Source organism: Cinclus cinclus, chromosome 4 (genome assembly GCF_963662255.1).
Source record: "Cinclus cinclus chromosome 4, bCinCin1.1, whole genome shotgun sequence".
NCBI classification, from domain to species: Eukaryota; Metazoa; Chordata; class Aves; order Passeriformes; family Cinclidae; genus Cinclus; species Cinclus cinclus.
This window is the reverse complement of record NC_085049.1, coordinates 56,612,979-56,634,010: the sequence shown is the minus strand read 5'-3', so window position 1 is coordinate 56,634,010 and position 21,032 is coordinate 56,612,979.

Below are 21,032 nucleotides of genomic sequence, written 5' to 3'. Positions count from 1 at the left end.
AGCTCCATGTTCCGCCATCGCTCCCAGCCGGGGCCGTGAGGGCACACGGGACCGCCGGGAACTCCGCGCGCAGCCGAGGGCGCGAACCCCGGCACCGGCCCGTCCGCGGGCCCTGCGCATGCGCCCCGACACCCCCCGGAGCCCGGGCCCCGCCACCGCCTCCGTTCAAAGCGAGCTCGTCCGCCCCGCTCCCGCCCGCGCGTCCCCTCACCCGAGCGGGCTCCAGCCTCGCGCCAGCCCGCGGCTCCGCCCCTGCAGCAGGCCCGGGCGTGCCCCGAGTGCGGGGCCGCCCAGCGGCGACAAGGCCCGTCGGCGCCGAGCCGCGGCCGCCGTGTGGGGACGAGCCGCGGCCACCTCACTCGGCCCCGCCGCTTCCCGCCGCGCCGCCGCCTGCGGCCGCCATCTTGCCCAGGGAGACAAGGGACCCGCGGCAGAGCCGGCCAGCCGAGCGCCGAGCGCCTCCAACGCGGCACCCGCGGGGCGGGGCTGCGGCTTGCCGAGCGCATCGATGGCCGGCGCGGCTCTCCGTGGGCGGCGTGTCCCCGCGGAGCCGTGCCACACGCGGGTGACGCAGCCACGGGGTTCCTGTGCCCGGCCCCGGCTCTGATCCCGACCGCCACCAGTGGAGGGGTGCCCAGCGAACCCCCTGGCTTGGCGCAGCCTCCTCTCCGTGTGCGCGGGTGCTGCGCGGTCCTGGCACAGCTTCCCCTCTCTGGCCGGCCGTGTCTGTAAGAGACTGAGCTGGCTGGGATCGCTGCCCGGGCTGCTCGTTGCCGCCGCGGTGGGTCGGTGGGAAAGCGTGAAATCCTGTCATTAAACGTTTCCAGAGCCGGCACGCTTCCGTGAGATTAGTCACACACGCGCGTGAATGGGCACGTCTCCCTCAAGACTACCAGGTTCCCCGAGGAGCTGAGGGATGCACCGCACAGCTGGGGATCTGGGACCAGCTGGGGCAGAGATAAGCACGACTGAACAGCACACTCGGCACTACTGCCTGTGAAGGCATCACGTAACCCTCGCACCCATTCTTACTGTCGAATGGGGCAGCCAAGAGAAATGCAAATCGCCCCCAGCATCTTCTAAAGGGCTCATTCGTTATTGCAAAGGCTTCAGGACAGAGGTTAAAAAAAAAATCTCAGGAAACAGCCATGTCAGAAAAGAGTCCTTTTCCCCACTAGGTTAGTCCTTCTTCACTCTCACCTACTGGGAGGTACAACAAACCTCATTTCACTGTTATCTTAAATCCCATAATCTCCACTGATGCAAGAGCTGTCTTTTTATTTAGGTGCCAGCAGATACGCCCATGACTTTTGGCAGAGGCTGCTCACAGTCACATGCTGTCTGCAGACTACGATTCCCAGCCATGCCTGAGGTTAGACCTGACCCATCACAGGCAGGACATTCCCAGCCCTTACAGATGTGCCTTCCGGTCCTGCTGATGCTTTTGTGTCCTAACAAGTACAGAATGATGACAGTAATTATTTGCAGTCCAGTAGGGCCTAGAGGAATTTGAAGATAATAGAGGCCTATGCCTGTTATGCTGTGTGAAAGTGTAGTTTGATCCAAAGTGAGGGGTACAGCCTGTACACACAGATCAATGTCTGCAAATGCAGCAGTTGTAAAACATCAGGGTAAAAACTCACCAGCCCCCAGGTTAAGCACAAAGCCTGTGCAGATGTTCTCATGCATGTACACATGTGCTACTGGGGAAACCAAAATCACTCCTTGTCCTCCAGACCATAACTGAGGGAGTCACCAAAGTGGACAAGTGCCTCTGCAAATTTATGACCAGGATCTTGCCAGAGCTGAACCTGACATGACCTGCTCATTTACTTCTGCTTATTGATGATGTTTCTAAGGGTCACAGTGGGGTGAATTAATACCCCATTTGACAATGCACAGCACAACAAAATCACAGTTTCTGTATTTTTATGGTCTTCAGCTTTCTTGCTCGTATTACAGACTGTACAAAAACATCTGTGGACATAACAGAAACATCAGTAAATTCCTGGGAACTCCTGGCCTATGGGTCAGGTGGAGGCAGAATGGGAGCAAGTCAGAAGAAGCCGTGAGCATGGCTGGGACAGGCCATGTGAAACCCAAAGAAACAGGGATTCAGATTACTTTGAAAATTGAGAGCTTAAATTAGCCTGGTATTTGATGATAACAAGCATCTGGTAATGATAGGTAGTAAATGTGTGGGGTTGTTATGTTTAATATTCTGCACCCTAGAAAGAGAAAGCATTTGAGCTCCCCTGCAGTTTCTTGTTTTTAGTGCTGTATGGTTCGTAGGTATTGGATTGTGCCATGGCTCTGTGTGTATGAGAGAGAATGAATTTGGAGGTGAATTTGCAAAAATTAGCATCTAGCAGGATACTTGCATATAAAGGCACTGAAGCACCAATCATTCAGACTTCCCCTGTTGAGATCCATCCAAGTTTCTTTCCTCCCACAGAACAAACATAATAGTAATAATAATAGGAATTGTAACAGTAACAACAATAACATACAGTCCCTTCTACTGCACTTCTCATCAGCAGAGAAATGCTCAGAAAAACTAATTTCAATCATTCCCATTCTTCAGAGCTCATAAAGGGAACCAGCCAGCACAAAACACTGCCATTTATTGGGTGCTTTCAGACAGCTTAGCCTTTTGCTTTTCTAGAAAATCCAGGAATCTCTTTTGAGTATACACCTAGATCAAACAGGTCAGGTACAAAAAATGTTAGAATGCTGACAGCAAATTCAAGAGAGTCACAACCCCTTCAAATCCTTAATACTTGACAGAATTGTTTCTTTGTACTCTGGAATAGGAGAGGTTGTAGTGGAGGAATCAGAAAATCAAACAGTCCCTATAGCTTTTAAGACCTGAAGTGCAGCTTCAGTCAGTGTCAGACTGTTGTGACAATATTGCTTATTCCTTTTGCTCAGAGCATCTTGCATTCGTTTGCCTGCATCCCTGGGAAAGAAACTGCAAAAGGATACATTCCCTCAGGTGTCCTCTTGGCTGTGAATTACATATTGTATAAAATGCTCTTGGCAGGGCAGAACATTTTAGGATGTGTATATAGTTCCCTGTGCTTAATGCAAGATTAGCTGTGTACTAGGGACCTACTGCCCATGAAGCCACCCAATCTGGCCTTTCCTTTCTCTCTTTATTTCCACCATGCATCCTCATCTGCTTATTTTCTCCTGACTGAACAACAGTCCAAGCTGCTGGATTTAGTAGTCCTCTTTCGTTTCATTGGGGTTTAGTCCTTAGTTTTGTGGTGTCTGAAGTGCAATGAGTATAAGAGGAATGAATAATAACATGAGCACAAGCTTACAACCAAGTTATGTACTGAATTAAATTCAGCACTTAGAGCTGTGTGAACAATTATCAATTTTACCTATCATAGTTTTGCAACTCATAAATCTCTTTTCACTCCTGTCCCAGTTTCTTATATTTTTTTCCCTAGATTCCGAGATGATTTGGCATTAACTGGAATGGGACCTGGTATAAAACCTCTGCTCTCTACCTATCAAAGAAAAGCAGCACACAGGCAGGGCTAGTCTTACAGCACATGTTAGTTTTGTTGCTTGTTTTGCGCAGACAGTGTTACTCTTCTCTGTGCACATTACAAGACTTGTGTGTTACCAGCCACCAAGCCGCCCTTCAACAGGAAAGTGGAAGAAGTGACCACAATGTCACAGTGACTTTAGGTGTAATGAACGTTGCTTGCTTGCTTGCCAATTGCTTCATCCATATAATTTCCATAATCTTATTTATAAACAATGCTGGTGACTCCTCTTTGGATACAAAGACTTGCTTCCTTAGAGAATCAAAACTTCAAAAAAATTGTTACGTGCCTTGTTTCAGTGTTGGGGCTTTATTTAAATTACTTCCCATTTGTCTTTGCTTATTTATAGGATGCATTCATTTTCATGCCTCTTCATCTTTCAGTTCAGTCATTAATGAAACCACAAAGGTGTGTGCATTCATTTATAATGTCAACACAGCACCCTGAATGTTCCATGAAGCCACAGCATCTGTCACAGTGGGAACACAGCTTCTCTCCCTGCTCCTCGTGCTGCATCCTCTGTATTCATGCTGAGAGAGCTAAGGTGAGATGAGAGCTCAGTGTCCATCTGGTAGGGGAAAAGTACAGTGAGCTACAGTAGGATCTGTGAGGTCTGGAGGAAAAGCCTGTTCCTGGAAGTGGTTAAGCAAAGAGGAAAGAACTATACCGGGCTGATACACAAAAAGGAAAGGCTAAATGCAGGCAATCAGTCAGCACTGAATTTGCTTCTTTTCACTGATTTTGCTGTCTCCCTTCTCATCACCTGCTAGGGAGGTAGAATTGGTTTAATCTGAATTTCAAAGAGCCATGCAAGGCCTATTGCATTGCTTTCAGCACTGAAGTCATCTTCCATGCCTGTTCCCTGGAAACCTTGCTGGTGTCTGCTCACAGCCCTGGTCCCATAAAACAGTAGGAATTCAGCTCTATCTGTATTCTTGGTTTGCATTTTCCTTTCCCCCCCCCTTGAATCTGTTAATTTATTTAAATCCCTCCTCTCATTCCTTGATTCCATTACAGTCCTCTTCTGTACAGGTCAGACTAACCTGCTCTTCTCTTTTTAGACATTGTAACATGACCCTTCACCTTTAGGAAAAAAAGCCTGTAACTCTGGAGTGCTTCCTTCCTGCGGTTTTCTGTTTATGACAGATCCACAGTGTTGAAATCTATCCTGTATTGGGTAGCAGAAATGACCATATTAGTAATATTTCTCTCCAGATAATGTAGATGGCTCATGGCTATTTCTGTGGACCAAGCCTGCATATTGCCTCTGCTTCTGGCTACAGAAGCCATTGCTGGAGATCAGAACTTTTGGGAAAAGCAGGAGATTTCACTGTTACCTGAACAGCTAGAAAGTGGCAGTTGAGTTTGCAGAGGCTGGCAACAGGACAGTGCTGCCTGCAAAAGTCTTGAGATGCCAGCTGGGGTAATGCCAAGCTTGTGACTCTAGTGTGCCATGGTCTATGGAGGTGCTGCAAAAATATGGGCAAGGGGTGACTGTGGAAAGGGCTCCAGACTCACCAAGGCTGGAGTCACAGTAAAGGCAAGGAGAGGTACTGATGTGATGAGAGGTGAGGAATAAGAAATGTGAATTGCAGAGTTTTGGGAGAAGTTAGTGGTGTTGCAGGACATTTTATGTGTTTTACATAACAGGTAATTTTCAATGCTTTCAGGGTCACTGGATAAGACAACATGATCTGGGTCATCAAGAGCTGTTCCCTGCTATTGTAGGCCCACTGTCATTCAATCTCTTATTGTAAACTGATCAATCTTTAAAGTAATCAAATCTCATTCCCCCACAATGCTCACTGGGAGAGTGTTCCAGAGGCTCTTTTGTCTGATGGTTAGGAAACATGTCCTAATTACCAGCTTAAATGTATACATGGTTAGCTTGCATTCATTTGTTCTTGTGCTAACATCTTATTTTAGCTAATATAATTATTACCTTGTGTTGCTGTTTTTGCTCAGAAGTATTTATAGAGAGCTGTCATACCTGCACTCATTCTCATGTTGCAAATAGAATATGTTGCTCAAAGGAAAGAAAGACTATACTGCATGGAAACATCAACTCCTCTTTCCCCAAATTTGTAAAAGCAGTTAGCCCTTGGTATGGAGGTAAATATAGCTGGTCAGGAAATACAGTGACTGTTTTTTGTGATTGAACTATTGTTTGTTTGCAAACTTGCTTAAAGAAGCCTCACCTCTCATTGTGCCACAATCTGAAATAAAATTAAATCAAGCTCACTTTTCTGCGTTACAGGAGAATCTAAAAATAATGACCTGTGGCATCTCAACTGGGTACAAGAGAACTATCTAATGGGGAATTCTGCAGTCTAGGCAGTGGCTGAGCTCATGCTGGGAAAGATGGAGGAATGAAAGTCCTCTATAAAATGAATTTTAGTTGTGCTTTGCACCAAGCAGACAGAAGAGTCATAAAGCTGAGCTTAAATTTTTTTGTGAATACAGTATCGGTCTGAAGCGTAAGTACAAACATGGGATACACTTGAAATGAGAACATTTTCTTTGTAATGCACATCACAAACCTTCAGAAGAAGTTAAGGTGTTTCAAAATGAATCAGAGTGGAAGATCCTTCAGCTCATTGCTCACTGCACCATGCAACAACATTTTGAAATTTCTTCTTTTCTTTCATCAATTTCTCTCCAGATGGAAGTTGAGGGTTTTCAGTATTGTCTGGGGATGCTGAAGCTGTCACAGTCTGAGAAGCAGTTTTGACCAACCTCCCAGTGATTCTCAAATCCTTATCATGTGCCTGGGCTGTGTACTGATCATTTGTGCACAAGGGAGATAAATTGTTCTCCCAAGAAGTGCTGGTCCCAAATAAGGCACATGGATCTGTGTGCCCCACATTTATTTTGGTGAGAGACCTAGGGAAGGGTTTGGTGGGTTTCAATAATGATTTCAGAATGGGGGAATTGTAAAAAATAAAAAAAAACCTACATAAAACTTGTTATTTGTTCCTATGTAAGATATAACAGTGTACTTATATAGAGAGAAGCTGAGAGATTATATCAGTGTATATCCCAGTCATAACTCATTTCTTTTGTTAACAGTACCAGCCAGGGAAGGCTATTGAGTATTGGTGCTGCACTTGGAGCACAGAAAGAATGGGATGTTTTACAGTCCTGGATTCAATTCATGGTTAAATGTCTCAGGTAATGGAAGTGTTTACCACATCACTCGAGAGCACTGTATTGTCTGCTAGATTTCATAAGCAAGGAGGTTTTTTTTATTTAGTTGAGCTGCTTGCTTTTTCTGAAGAAATAAATGACCAAATAAAAACCAAATCTGAAACCTCCCCCACTGAGTCTATTTCAGTTGTTGCTGTTTTCTTCACATTTTCCTCCTTGAAATTCATTACTTTCCAGTTGAAGGAACCGGAAGAAAAGATGATTATTACCAAGAAATTTACAAATTAGCACAGCTCAAAACACCCCCACAGCAGTGTTCTAGTAAAATGAGTGAGGCTGGGCCAAAACCTCTATATATTTATTTGGATCATTCTATATTTGCATTTAGCAATCCTATTACTGAGCTATAATTTAGGACTTTTAAGACACATTTGTCCTGGAAACAGTGCTGGTAAATTACAAGCTCTGATAGGTGAGAGAATGAGGATAGGGTCTAAGCTCTAACAAGAAGAAAAGTAACAGATTCTTCCTATTATGTGTGTTTGCATATTTTCAGCACATTCAACAAATGAATAGTTCTGTGCTTGGACAAAATTAGTGGCTAAAGAGAAACAAAGTGCACCAAATATGGTGTGTGGGATATTACAGTGCTATTTATGCAAATTGGTGCTATGTCTTCAGCAGAAGTCTTCAGTTCAATTTAGTTCTACTCCAAAGGAGGAGGAGAGTGTGTTTTAGTCTGACCGCTGGGATGAGACTATGCATGGAAAAAGAAGAAGAAAGATTGAAACATCAGTGACAAGATGGAGAAGGGATGGAAAATGTGCACCATGTAAGGCAGAGTGCAGAAGATGTGATCAGTAATCACTGAGGATTTTTTGTGAAAGGAGAAAGGAGAATTTAGTGGAGAGGGAAGTGACTGGTTAATGTAAGCTCTGTGCTGTGAAAAAAGGAGGCAGTGGAAATCCCTGCTTTCAGGTTTCTTGGAGTACAGGAGCACAATTTTAAACAAAGATGGAAATTTCTGTGTTAATTCTAGCGTAATTACTCTTGTTGAAAATACAATTTTTATTTAAACTCTTCCATTCTGGGAAACAGAGCCCTGCCATATTCCAGGTCAGAAATCAAATTTGAATTCTGAGAATCTGTCAAGTAATGCTCACGGGAGAAAAATTATCACATAAATGTCAAATGCATAATTTCTTAAATGTTCTTGCTCTGGTCATTGCTAGCGGTCATGTCTCAGCAATATCTTTTGGGCTGAATGTGGATCTGCACAACATTATTTTCATTATGTGCTGAAGACATCCAGCACTGTATTTTTCACCATATTCCTCTCTTTACCACAGGTAAGTTCACAGTTTATGGCTGTACTATTCTGCGCTGCTAAGCTAGCGCTACCTGCCAAGATTTACAGCATCTTCCCTTAAGCTCAAATGGTTATAAAGATCACTAGATGGCAGCAGTGCCATTTTGGTCTCCTGTTGCCCTGAACTCCTGGTCACAGCTGTGTGCTCTGGGGTGCTCCTTGTAGCCAGTTCTCAGCTTTGCAGGGTGTGCAAGAGCAGCTATGCCTACCAAGAAAATACTTGCCTCTTCCTCAGCAAGAGATTTGTGTTCTCCATTTGGTGCCTTCACAAATACTGAGTTTTAATGGATGATTCCCTATTTTTTCCTCAGATTCCTTATTTTTCTCTGAAATTGCCCCAGTTTGTAGCTTGCAGACGCTGGTATGCGCACATGCTAATGGTTGTGTGGTTATGATATGTTACATGCTTCCAAGGTAGTGCAAGGTAACTAACTTAGCTTTGGCTGAGAGCAGAGAATATCCCTGGAACCAACAGAGGTCGACTCCATGGCTCAGGTATGAAACTGGCAACAGGAATTTGTTAACTGCACTGTTTGTTGTTATTGCACTGTTGCAGTTGGCTTTGCTCAACAAAATGCTAAAAGCAAAGTGCTAAAAGGAGAGAAATACACTGGAGAATTAAAAAAATCAGAATAATTTTGGTATTGAACAATCCTCAAGTTTCCCAATTCAGGAATTTCCAGGGAGAAGGAATAATTCCAGTCAGTTCCCCAGCTACAACCATTAGACTCTGAGGGTCCATAGCAGTGTGATGAATGGGTGCATAGTCTGGTTGGTGGTTGTTTTGCTTGCTTTCCAAAAAAGTCTCACCAAACTTAAGCAGTCTCCAGGAATCCTTCAGATCTCCATGTAAAAAAAACAGGAGAAGTTTCCTTTGGTGGTCTCAATCTGGTCTTTGTGGGTTCAGTAGCTCCTTCCCTGTCTGCTTCAATGACAAGCTGAACTCTGGGGCAGGGGCAAGAATGAAAGGTTATTGTGATTCTTCTGGCTTGCTTTTCTTTAACAATCCTCCCCCCACCCCCCTCCCCGAACCAAAAACCAACCCGTAGTTTTATTCCTCATAAAATAGCTATTTTCAATGGAGGTTTAGGTCTGGAAACAAACCAAAGCAACTGTGTTCAAACATACTGGGAAGGACATTGCTCTTGGCTCTTGTCACAGATTTTAAGACCACCTTCATCAAATTTTCACAAAGTCAAAAAAGTGCTGCTGTGCTCTGCAAAAAGGCAGATGTGGGTTTCAAAACTGAGGGATATCAAACATAATTCTGGATGGAGATTCTTCCAAGGTCACCTCCTCTGTAATTTATGAAAGTACTGATTTCTTTTCCTAAATTGATACTGGGGGTTGGTGCATCTGGAAACTCTCACAGGATTAAGGGCTTAATTCGTATTCCCACAAGTTCCTATTACAATTTGGTGGTGAAAAGAATCCTTCAAACTGGTGCTGATCCATGCATTTTTGAGGCCCTCTTTACACAGCCAGAGTTGTGGAAAGGTAAGTAGAAAAGGAGACCATCTCATGTGTTTGCACACCCAAATACACATTTTGGGCTACAGATTTTCACTTTCTCATTCTCCTTCCCACTTCACTTGCTCCATGCTGTCCTTCAGCAGGGGTTGGAATTTTGAAATGGATTTAAAACAAAAATACATGCTCTGTTTTATTATGAGCATATTTCAAGGGGAAAAAGGATTGTATTTTTATTGGACTGAATGCATTCAATTGCAGCAACTTTTATTATTTTGAAACAAAGTTTTGTTATTGAAACAAAAGCCTAAGTGGTACCTACTATGCCAACTCTAAGCATTTTTCTACAGCTCATTTTTAAATTAGCCTTTAGGATTTATTTGACTAAATCAAACCTCAGGAAAGAGAAGCTTGCAGGGGGGAAATCACTGCATTAGAGGTGATAAAATGAGAAATGAGAGAGATGAACATCAGTGCAAACTCATCAGCATTAGAATAAACTCAGAAATAGACATTCTACATTTCCATAATGCTGTCAGCTGCCATTACAGAGACAGGGATCTTTTTCCTCTGTTTATACTGCTGCTAACTTAATTTATAGCAATTTATTGTATAAAAGTAGACAGTAACTTGACTGGCTGGGAAAAAAATCCCCTTTGTGCTGAAAATAAAAATGATAATGCACATAATAGATTTCTGAAAGTAATTTGAATGGCTGGTTAAAACACAAGGTGAGTTAGAGATATTTTTAGTAAATCTCAGCATGAATTACCTGCTTTCATATGCACATTTGCAGATGGATCGATAAAGGGCAGACATGGGACATTTACTTTGTAAGATTGGATGGGCCCAGGTTATTCACCACTTGTAGGCTTCTTTATTTTGCTGTGGCTGCGTGGGGTGATGAAGCAAGAGCAGAAATGTCCCCTGGGCTGAAATCAGGCGCCTATTTCTGGTCAGCTTTGTGAGAAAAGAATCTGACAGTCTTGTCCCAGAAAAAATGGGCAGTTCATGTCATTTTTGTACAGATGGTGGAGAGGATAAGAAACACCAAGCTTTGCACAGCTTTCAATCTAAGGAAGTATCTGTAAGATATTTTTCAGGCAGACACACGTATGCCCTGATTTTGCTCCAAACCAGCTGACACAAGCCCCAAACTGAAGGCTTTTGTTAATGCCTGGCTCTCATATCAGTGTTTTAGCTCAGACTCAGCCCTGTGCTCAACACCTCTGCTCCAGGTTCAGTCTGGAGCTGATGGCACCCTGTCAGACTGGCTCCAGAGCAAGTTGGCGTTGGTTTGCAAGATACCATGAAGATGTACCTAGAGGTGGTGGGATCTCAGCCCTTTGTTCAGGCCCATGGCCTCACCCTGTCAGACGTGTTCTGCTCTCAAGCAGTGGTCCTTGGTCTCTAAATTCCCTAAGCACAAGTCTGGACCTTCTCTGTAGCAAACAAGCCTCTTGGTGAGAAGCTTGCTCTTCCTAAGTACCTTTCAGGCCCCCTTAGAAGTAGTTCATGTGTCTCTAGGGGTGCATAAACCAGACACAGAAAAGCAAGGCTCTGGCAAGTCTAAGGGATATAATCATCAGCCTGCAGGTAAACATGTGCTTAAATGTTTTGCTGATCAGAGACAAACTGCTGAACCAGGGCCTTGGGAGATGCCTTGCAACCACAGTTACTCCCTTTGTGACAAGAAGTTGATCTTCAGACTGAGGTGGAATGCTTTTCTGTTGCAGCATAATCTGGTTTTGCAGGGAAAAAGAAAGGGAGGATAGGACTGGCAATAGCTTGTGGCAATCTGTGCTCAGAATTAAAATATATGGGAGCAAAATTAGAAGTACTGTCACTGCTGTGCAGATACTACCAGGTTTGAATAAAACAGGGGATGACGTAGCTGAGAACTGAGTTGCATGGACCAAGCCACAAAAGGAGAAGTGTAACACAGAAACAGCCAGGTCTGGCACATCTAATAAGGACTTTGGCCGGAGAGAGGCATGAGGATTTTGCACGATGTCAGCTTTCTGTCTCCAGAGAGTGCTGGTCCAGAAGAATCTCACCTCTCAGGATATTGTCATAAGCAAAAATGAAGCCCCTATCACATTTGGCACCACAGTGATCCTGCTGTCTCAGTGGCATTCCCAGTGGCATCTCCAGTGTTTCCAGGATTAACAGGATTCCAGGTGTGTTTGCCCTCATGTGGATGTCATTTAAGAACTGCAATGACTCCAGTGATGGCCCGTGTTTCTCAGCCCAGTTCTTTCCATGTCTTCCACAATTTGAAGACCTCCAGTGTGCTTTCCCCTGAGCAGCTGCACGTTGTCACCACACCCTCACCTCCCATGGCTGTGGAAATTTCTGGGGTTTGTGCTGCTGTGCAGGACCAGCTTGGAAGAGGACTGGTAGAGTCCCCTCACAAACAGCCTTTGCATGGAGTCCCTCCAGAATGGCAACTCGGCTGGCATACACAGAGCACCCAGGTGAGCCCCATCTGGATGGTGCAAAAGGCCACTCCTGAAGGCGAACTCTAGGCTGGTACCTCCTGCTTTGCCTGTGTCAGTGCCTCAGGATCAAAACAGGGGTTGAACTACTTTGTTGATGCCTGTGCTGCTTCAACTGTGAGCTTTGTACAAATAGTTCTTGATAAAACAAAGCTGGACTATGTTCAAAAGTCAAACTAATTCCCTCTGCATCAGGCCCTGGACCCCTTAATTTGTGGCTAGAGGAGGCTTAGCCAGCTGCTAGCCACAAACTTCCTGCTGCAGGACTATGCTGTATTATGTGTCCCTGGTCCACTCAAAGGGAAAAGAGACAAGGGAAGTGCTGAATTTAGAAGGGCTTTTGATTTAATATTCCAAAGCTTTACAAGATACTCAGGCAGGGGTCTGTGTAGACTCCTCATTCTAACTGAAATTTTAGGTTAAGAAAAACAAGCTGTTGATTCATTGACTCAGGTCTTTAGCTCTGCAAACCACCAGGGAACTGATTTATAAAAGGTGAGAGTCCAGGACAGCCTGGAAGCCCACATCATGAGTAAGCATACAAAAGGATTTATAAGAGTGCAAAAGGATAATGCTTCTGGTCCTTATTGGTTTTTAGCTGCTTAAATACCACAGTAGGTGTCAGAGGATTAATAACTTTGAGCATCTGCCATCTTGCATGTGATTGAAAACCTCCTAATGAGGTTAAAAGAGCACAGACAAATTTTCTGGAGTTTGGCATATGTCATCACCTGTTATAGTCTCTCCAAATTCATACAGTCAAGCAGACAACACTGGCATGAGCAGCAGTATTGTGGGAAGGAAGGGAAATATCACAATGTGTGGGAAAAGGTGACAGGCCTAAGACATGGTGCCATATGAAGCAGGATGCCAGGTTGGTTGTTGGAACAGGGAACTAGGCAGAGGGTGAGGAGTGACACTGAAGTAGTGAGTGAAGCAACACACACATCAAGTTGAAATCTTCTCACTGTACAGGATGTACCAACACAAAAAGAAACATTGCCTATGATTTCAAGCCTGATTGCTGCTGCTTGAGGGCGTCAGCATAACAGTTTATTATCTATGGGAAGGCAAGAGCTTCCTAGGAAACATGGTTAAATAACTATTTGAACTTTAAAAGCTTTGATCATAGGGATGATTTGTGTTCACTTCAGCCCAACTTACTTAACATATAGAATAGCTCATGATAGCATTTTTGATAGTACATTTACAAATAATTTTCTGACCACACATCAGAAAGAAATTAAGAATGAGTTAGCAATGCAAAGTAATGCATTCAAATGCAACAAATACCACACTACTCAGCCACTCTGCATGTTGTAAACATCATCACACATTGCATTCAAATAGCTGCACTGTCAGGTCTGCAGAACTCCATGAGGTTTGCCTTCAAATGCAATCCTGCTCTGAAAAGCAGGCTGTGAAACTCATTGTGTGGCTCTATGTTTATTCAATTGTTCTAGTCCTTGTCATATCATTGTGCTTAAAAGAAGATCATAGAATTGTAGTGGTATGTGTTAGAAGGGTATGTGTTAAAGCTCATCTCATTCCAACCTCCCTGCCATGGGCAGGCACTTCTTCCACTAGACCAGGTTGTTTATAGCCCCATCCAACCTGGCCTTGAACACCTCCAGGGATGGAGCATCCACTGTTTCTCTGGACAGCCTGTTCCACTGCCTCACCACCCTCACAGTAATTTATTCCTAGTGTCTAATCTTATTTGTATCCTCTTTAAATTGAAAGACATTAGCCCTTGTCCTACCACTAGATGACCCTGTAAAAAGTCCCTCTTCAGCTCTCTTGTAACCCCTTTAAATACATACAGGTGCAATAAGGTCTCCCCAGAGCCTTCTCTTCCCCAGGCTGAACAACCCCAGCTTTCTCAGCCTGTCTTCATAGGAGCAGTGCTCCATCCCTCTGATCATCTTTAGCCTCCTCTGGACTTGCTCCAACAGGTGCATGTTCCTTCTTACATTGGGTGCCCTAGAGTTGGATGCAGGTGGGATCTCAACAGACCAGAGCAGAGGGGCAGAAACTCCTCCCTTGTCCTGCTGCCACATTGCTCTTGATGTGCCCCAAGATAAGGTTGGCTTTCTTGGCCTGCAAGTGTGCACTGTAATGGAAGGATGCTTTCTTCTATTCAAGCAAGATGACCTTTTCCTTCTGTTTCTCAGCTCAAGATGGGTTCAGTGAAGAAAGATAGATTGTTCTTCCATGTCAACTCAAAGAGGATAACTGATACATGAAAGATTTCATGTCATGTTTTCCACTATGTTTGGGCAGCCCTCGTTATCTCACCTGCTCTACTGCTGGAGCATTCACCACAGTATTTGCTTTTTTATATAAGCCAGCTATACCTTCCCTGCCCAGCATCATTTAGGTTGAGCTGCATTTCAAGGTAAGGCAGCTCATAGGTAGCTGTGGTATGGCCTCCTTCTTTTGGTGTCTGGTCTCAAAGGTCTGTCCAGCCTTAGGCTCCTGGGGATGGATAAAAAGCACCATCAGACACCAAAGGGTGCACATCTGCTTGTGCCTGCATGAATCAACATCCCTGGCTAACAGATGAGAGGGAAGCCAAGTGAAGTGAGATGTGGGGTATTGAATACATCTGTCAGAAACATCTGTCAGAAAAGCTGAGCACACTTTCACTGCTGTGCCCTGTTAATTCCTTTTCAGTAGTTACTGACTGGGCCTTCGGGGTCTTATTTAGCTCTCCTAGATAGCTGACTCCTACCTGTCCTCCTTTCTTTCCCCTCCTTTTGTGGAGGTTTTCCTCTTGTTTCAGCAGTCAGGCACAGATGGACACATGCTGAGACTTCAGCCCTGTTGTCAAAAGAGGGGTCTCCAGGAGGCAGTGAGCTTGACTTTCCAAAACCAGAAAATTAATTTTCCTTACCTGTAGCTGTGCAGCTTTCTCTTACTTGGAGATCAGACAGGTGCATGACAGGAACCACCCAGCTTCTTAGAGGGTTCCCACAGGTATCACCATGGGGAGAGACTCTCCCTTGCTTTTTCTGAGAATCAACTGCTCAAATCCCTCCATAACCTCTAAGGGAGAGGAATTAACTCTGACATAAACACTGCCTTCAGATACAAGCTGCTATGCTGAGCAGGGCTTTGTACAGGAACCCCTCAGGAGGTACTCCATCACAGGCTTCCCTTCCAAAACAAGCAGTCAAATTGTGAGCCCCCCAGCAAGAGAGACTGATACAGCATAAACTACTCTACTTAGCCACCCCAGCAGCCTTAGGCAGGTTCTCTAGGCTGTTGGCACTGCTCTGACACAGGGACTCCCTGCCCTTGCTGTGCTGCCTCACTTCCACAGGCTTGATGGTCAGCTGGGGCTTGAGGACTGCTGCCTTTGCCAGCATCCCCAGCTGCATGTGCTTAGTTCTGGTAATGGTGCTCCCTGGCCCCTGTGCTGGCTGTGCAGTCCATAAATGGCCCTTGATGACCTCCATTGCTGTCCTTGGGCCCTGACAAGATCTCATCCCTGTGAGTGGCTGTAGATCAGCGGATTAGTAGTAACGTAGGAAGAGGGAAGTCACCTGGGAAGTAATAGTCATAAAGAAAAATAGTTATCCTCTCACTCAAGGGCAGTTTAGAGGAAGGTGAGAGCAAAGAATAGTTTCTTCCTTTTAAATCATTACAAGAGAAATAGGGAAAACAGAGCCTCTGTTCTGCCTAAGCATCCAGAGGGACAAGTGGATGTTGGAGAAGCAGAGGTGGAAATTCTTTCCTTCCCCTATTCACCATTAAGAATTGAAAAGAGGGAGGGGATTTAGTGCCTGGAGAGGAGACTGCTGATGGCCCAAAAGGTACTGCAAACCTGCTGGAAGCCTGTAAGAGGAACAGAAGTGAATAGTTGATGACAAGTGGAACTAATGAGACCAGGGTCAAGTCACTCCAAATGAAACTTTTTCTGTGGTTGGGGCATTTAAAAAGTTTCCTATCCATACGGACTGTCTTGAGTCTAATGAGCTGTGAGTTCAGCCTGCAAACTTTCCATAATTTAGGACATGGAGACTGTGTCCTCTACCCAGACATCCTCTTTTTTCTATGAAGCCTTTCATTTATGCCTGTCATTCCAGTTAAAATCAGCTAAAATGTCCCTGTGAGCTCAGGGGAGTGAGGAAAAGAAAGGCAGACAACTGGACAGACGCATGTGCATTAACTCATCTGCACAAAGCATAAATGTTTGAATCCCATTTCTGTAGAAAATATCTGATTTTTCAGCAAGAGGAAGACCCTAAGAGCCTTGGGGACATGAAGGACTGTGCAAATGGGATGCTCAGTTTTTATTGTCCAGCTTCCATCACTGTTCTAGAGAAGGAGAAATGCCACATATGAAGCCCGAATCTTCCTCCAGCTTCTCCCCTGCAATTATCTTCTATATGGAAGAAAAATGGTTTCTCTGCTCTCAGTCTCTAACTCATGCTTTTTTCTTCTTCTCATTTTTTTCCATAAACACCATGAAATCATTATTTGAAAAGAGGGAAAGAGGGAGAGATTAATTAAGAAGCTTGTGTTCTAGTTTGAGGCTTTCACTGGTAATCAGAAACTGCTTGAGTTGTGCTTTCAGGGGTTTGTAATATGAACAAAATCTCTGGATAAGGAGACAGGCTGTAATTAATTTCTCTCTTCAGGACAATTACAGATATAAATAGTAAAACAAAGAGAGACAAATATCAGCAGAGCTGTCCACATTGCATGTACTCCATTATAATGTGGCTCAACAGCAGTGATGCCTTGAGAGGCTGACCTGGAACAGAGGCTAGATAGTGTTAAAGGAATAAAGTAGGTGTTTATTAAAAGACCTTTAAAGGACACACCTTGGGCAGTACAAGAGCCTGGCTGTGGCTATACCTAAGATGGATGCAAATCATGAATTTTTACACTTTTATAATTTTGGTCCATTTATATATTTGGGTTAATTGTCCAATTACAGCTTCAGGTTATGAAGTCACATCCTCTGAGATTGCTTTGTTATTGTTTACACTTTTGGGCTTGAAGCTGCAGTGATGTCCTTGGATCTTAGGCTGGAAAAGGATTGTTTTGTCTAACTAAATATTGAAGAGAACTTGCCAACACTATACATGAAGTTCAGAGTTACACATCAAGGCAGTACAGAATCTGAAAAATATGAAAACTAAAACTTAAGGCATCAGCAGATTATTTTCTACTCAAGGTCAGTGATTCACAGCATGAAAAGGATAGAGCACAGGATTTCTAGGATTTCCAGCCTTTGCTAGCACACACCTGATAATCATCACTTCAGTCACTTTTCTAAGTGGAAAAGAAACCAAGCATAAGAAAGAAACCCAGCATAGAAAATAAACCTTTTCTTCTCATCCCATCCCTGCACTACCCTGTCCTCTGGAGAGCTGGCAGCAGAAACCAGTTAAGCTGGGGTAGTTTGAGCATGAGTGCAATAGTATTGTGGGAAGCAGGAAGCCTTAGCAAGAAGATGAAAGGGAAGGATTGGCAGAAGCCTCTAGCTGCTTTTCAGCATCTCAGGTTTCAGAAAGAGAAAAAAAAAAAAAAGGTGCGGGCTCTGCAGCAAAATTTGAAAGAAAGAAGTGGCCTAGTATTGCAGCACTGAAGAAGTTTGCAGACAGCTGCAGGACCAGCTGTGGTGTGGGAATGTCACTGGTTTGTTTTGGTTTGTTTCCTCAAAGCCATGGCTGACACTTGCAGTGTCTTCAGCATGGAAAGTTTTGTTGATGCCCAAAGAGGTCTGGGGATAAGAAGGAGAAAGCTGGGCTCACAGAGATTCATGTGTTCTTCTCAGGCAAGCCAGTGGCCTAGGGAATGTTTTGGACTGTAGGACAGCAGTGGGTATGGCTGGGGGAGAACATGTCCTTGCTTTCACGTCCTGTGAGGATGAGGAGATGGAATGTTCTGGAGGAGGGGCCCTTCGCATGCCCAAACAGGCCAGTCCAAAACAAAGGGAAATTACTGGTGTAGGATAACAGCCAGCTCTTTCCTAGAGCTCTTCATTAGCAGCCATCAACATTCTTGCAAAGCAGGTCAACAGCATCACTGACTGTTTTATAGAGAGGGACAAAGAGGCATGAGAGTACACAGACCAGTGCACTCACAGTTTCTGCTAGCAGCAGACACTGTGTTTTCCAAGACCCATCTTGAGCCCTACTCCAAAACTACAGCTTATTTTAAGGGGAAAAAAAAGCCCCAAAGAGCTAAACTATAAGCAGCTTCCAAAGCAAGTCGATACCATAACAATAAAAACTGCTTCTGTTGTTCTCTCCAGGCTTGTCAACAGCAATATCCAGCTCTGTGTGTGTTAGGAGTAGAAATAAGTGGATAACTCACTTTGGAAGCTTTCTTCTGAGGTTTGTGTAAAGATTTTTTCAAAGTGTTCTTGCACTGACAATCTGCCTAAAATAAAGAACTTTGCTTTGGAAACAGGAACTCCAGTACCACTTTAAATAAGCAGAAAGCAAGCAATAGTCAGGGACTGGCTGAATAATGCAACAGGCTCCCTTTTAGAGGACAACAGGAAGGATCAAGCTGATGAGAGGTCAGAAATCATTGTTTGTCAGGTGAAGAAAAATGTAGGAGATATTGAAAGGTCCAGAGAAGGTCAGTGAAGATACAAGTGTCATTGAATTTACAGATGATGAGAGATTGCAGGGACTCTTTAGCCAGAAATGATGACTAGTGGAGGGAGCCTTGTCTGAGACATTCACAATGATTAAAGATGGAAAGTGAAATTGATTGCTTCTTCCTTTCTTTCTCTCTCTCTCTCTTTTTTTTTTCTCTTTAAACTCTGTCCTGCAACATGGGAACAAGAGGTCATTCACTGAAATTAAAGGGCAGCAGCTTTAGAGCTGACGATTTTCTTTTTTTAACGCTGCATGTAGTTTATCCATGTAATGTATTGCCCCTCTCCCTGAGGTCATGGACGCAAAGGCTGTGGCTGGATTTTAAAGAGGCTGCACTAATTTCAAAACCCTTTACAACATACCTGAGGCAAGGCAAAAAGGGCAGGTATTGGATCACATGTTTTGGGGTTAAACCTGTAAAATCCTCCTCCTCAGGCAAGATGCACATCTGTTTGTTGGGCAGCTGAAGTGAGCTTAAACATGTTCACTCTGTGCCACACTCTCTTGTGAGGGGTTTCTGCCTCCCTCTGGAAGCACTTGAAGGGACCATGGAGCTCAGCTCAGCTTCTCTCATTCCCAGGATGGGATCTTAACAAAGATTCACCTTCTCAGCTGCTGCAAGCCAAGAATTAGTGCACCCCACGCCCCAGTTCCACCACGCTGCAGGAGGTTGCAGATGCAGGGGAGCAGCAATTCTGCAGCCAAGGAAGAGTCACTGCAGGGTGGGAAGGGCCGGATGGGAGGGATGTTAATGATGTACATGCTGCTTTGAGAAGCGCTTGTGAGAATCAAACATTATTGTCAGACTGACAAGATAAGCCTTCTGTCAAAGAAATAAATATATGCCAAGCCCAGTGCATGGCTTTTGAGTGCTCTCCAGAGTAACTGTGTTCAGTGCTGAAGGACAGATTCAACTCGCAGGCTCATTTGGCCTTGTCTTTTCTTGAGGAAGATACCAACCATCATGTTTAGTACTTTGGAAAGAGATGGTTTCATTATTCATTGGCCATGGAACTCCATCTACTAGGGAAAAAAGGACAGATAAAGCTGCAAATCTGCTGTGACATGAGTCCCAGGGTGATTCTGCCAAGGATGGACTCCCCATTTCACCACCTGGGCCCTACAGGTAAAATTAGAGCCTTCTAAAGTGCCATTATGGCTCACATAGAGGAAATAATGGGCTGGGTGTTATCTTTTGGGCCTGGGATAGAGTTTTGTTTGCCATTCTGTTTTCAAGGGAAGATGGTGATGAACATACATGTTTGTTTGAAAGAGAGCTGCCCTCTGGCAAAACACAGATTAGGGTTTATTAGCATTTATTAGAGGATCCTTCTCTGGAAATATCAGTGCTCACCTTCCTGCATCCTGGAGAGTCATCAGACATTTCTAGTGCTATGGGAAACACAAGGCTCTTAATGCCCTTTCCCAGAATTTTCTGAAGTAGGGATTACATGTCAGTGTCCCTTGGCCCTTTTTGTGCCAGTAATTTCCTTTTTTTTTTTTCCAACAGGAGCCATGGCTAATAGATGAGGTTCTTTATTGCTCTGCTGTACCACCAGACACAGTTTTCCTACTTCATCATTTAAAATAGGGAAATGTCATTATATTGACAGTGCTGTCAGCTCACTAAAATGTTGCATGATGTCCTCCCAGTGAGGACTTTAGCCAGGCAAAGCTGTTACCTTCATGGTTTCCTGATGAGTTTTGGGGTGAAATCCCCCTTCACCTGTACACTCTTCACATTCTGATCTTATCAGGATAGCTTCCTGATTAGTTCCATTAAAATAAGTAAGCCCTTGTTCTCTTCCCTGTCACTTCATCCTTCACCTGTATCCTGCCTGGCCAGTTGGAGAGGATGCTTTAAGCAGTGATGGAGTGTTTCTTAAACTGACATAGAAGAGCAGACTTGTGAATTTTTTCCAAATCCCCACACGGTGCCCTCCGCTGAGATTGCTGTTGATCAGGTGGAGCTCTTTTCCATCTGGGCTACAAACATACACATATTCATAGAGGAAGGATTATTCATAATGCAGCAGTGATTGTGATGAACCATGATAGGTGGTGACAGAAACTGGGAGATGAATACATTCAAATCAGCGTTCTTGGCAGGTATGTGAAATACTATTGTGTTAGAGAGAAGACCTTTAGCACTATCATGCCAATACCTCAGGCAAGAGATCCAGAACTGAGGCTGTCAGTCAAATTTGATTTTTCCTAGGTTCTTCTCACCCATCGCTGCAGTGTAGGAGTTCCTTTTATCAAGCAATTCAGTGGTGTCTGTCACTGGTTCTTTCCTCTTTCCCCCCTTTTTGGCTGCAGGAGAAAGAGAGCAAACTTAAAACAGGCAAATAGAGGAGAACTG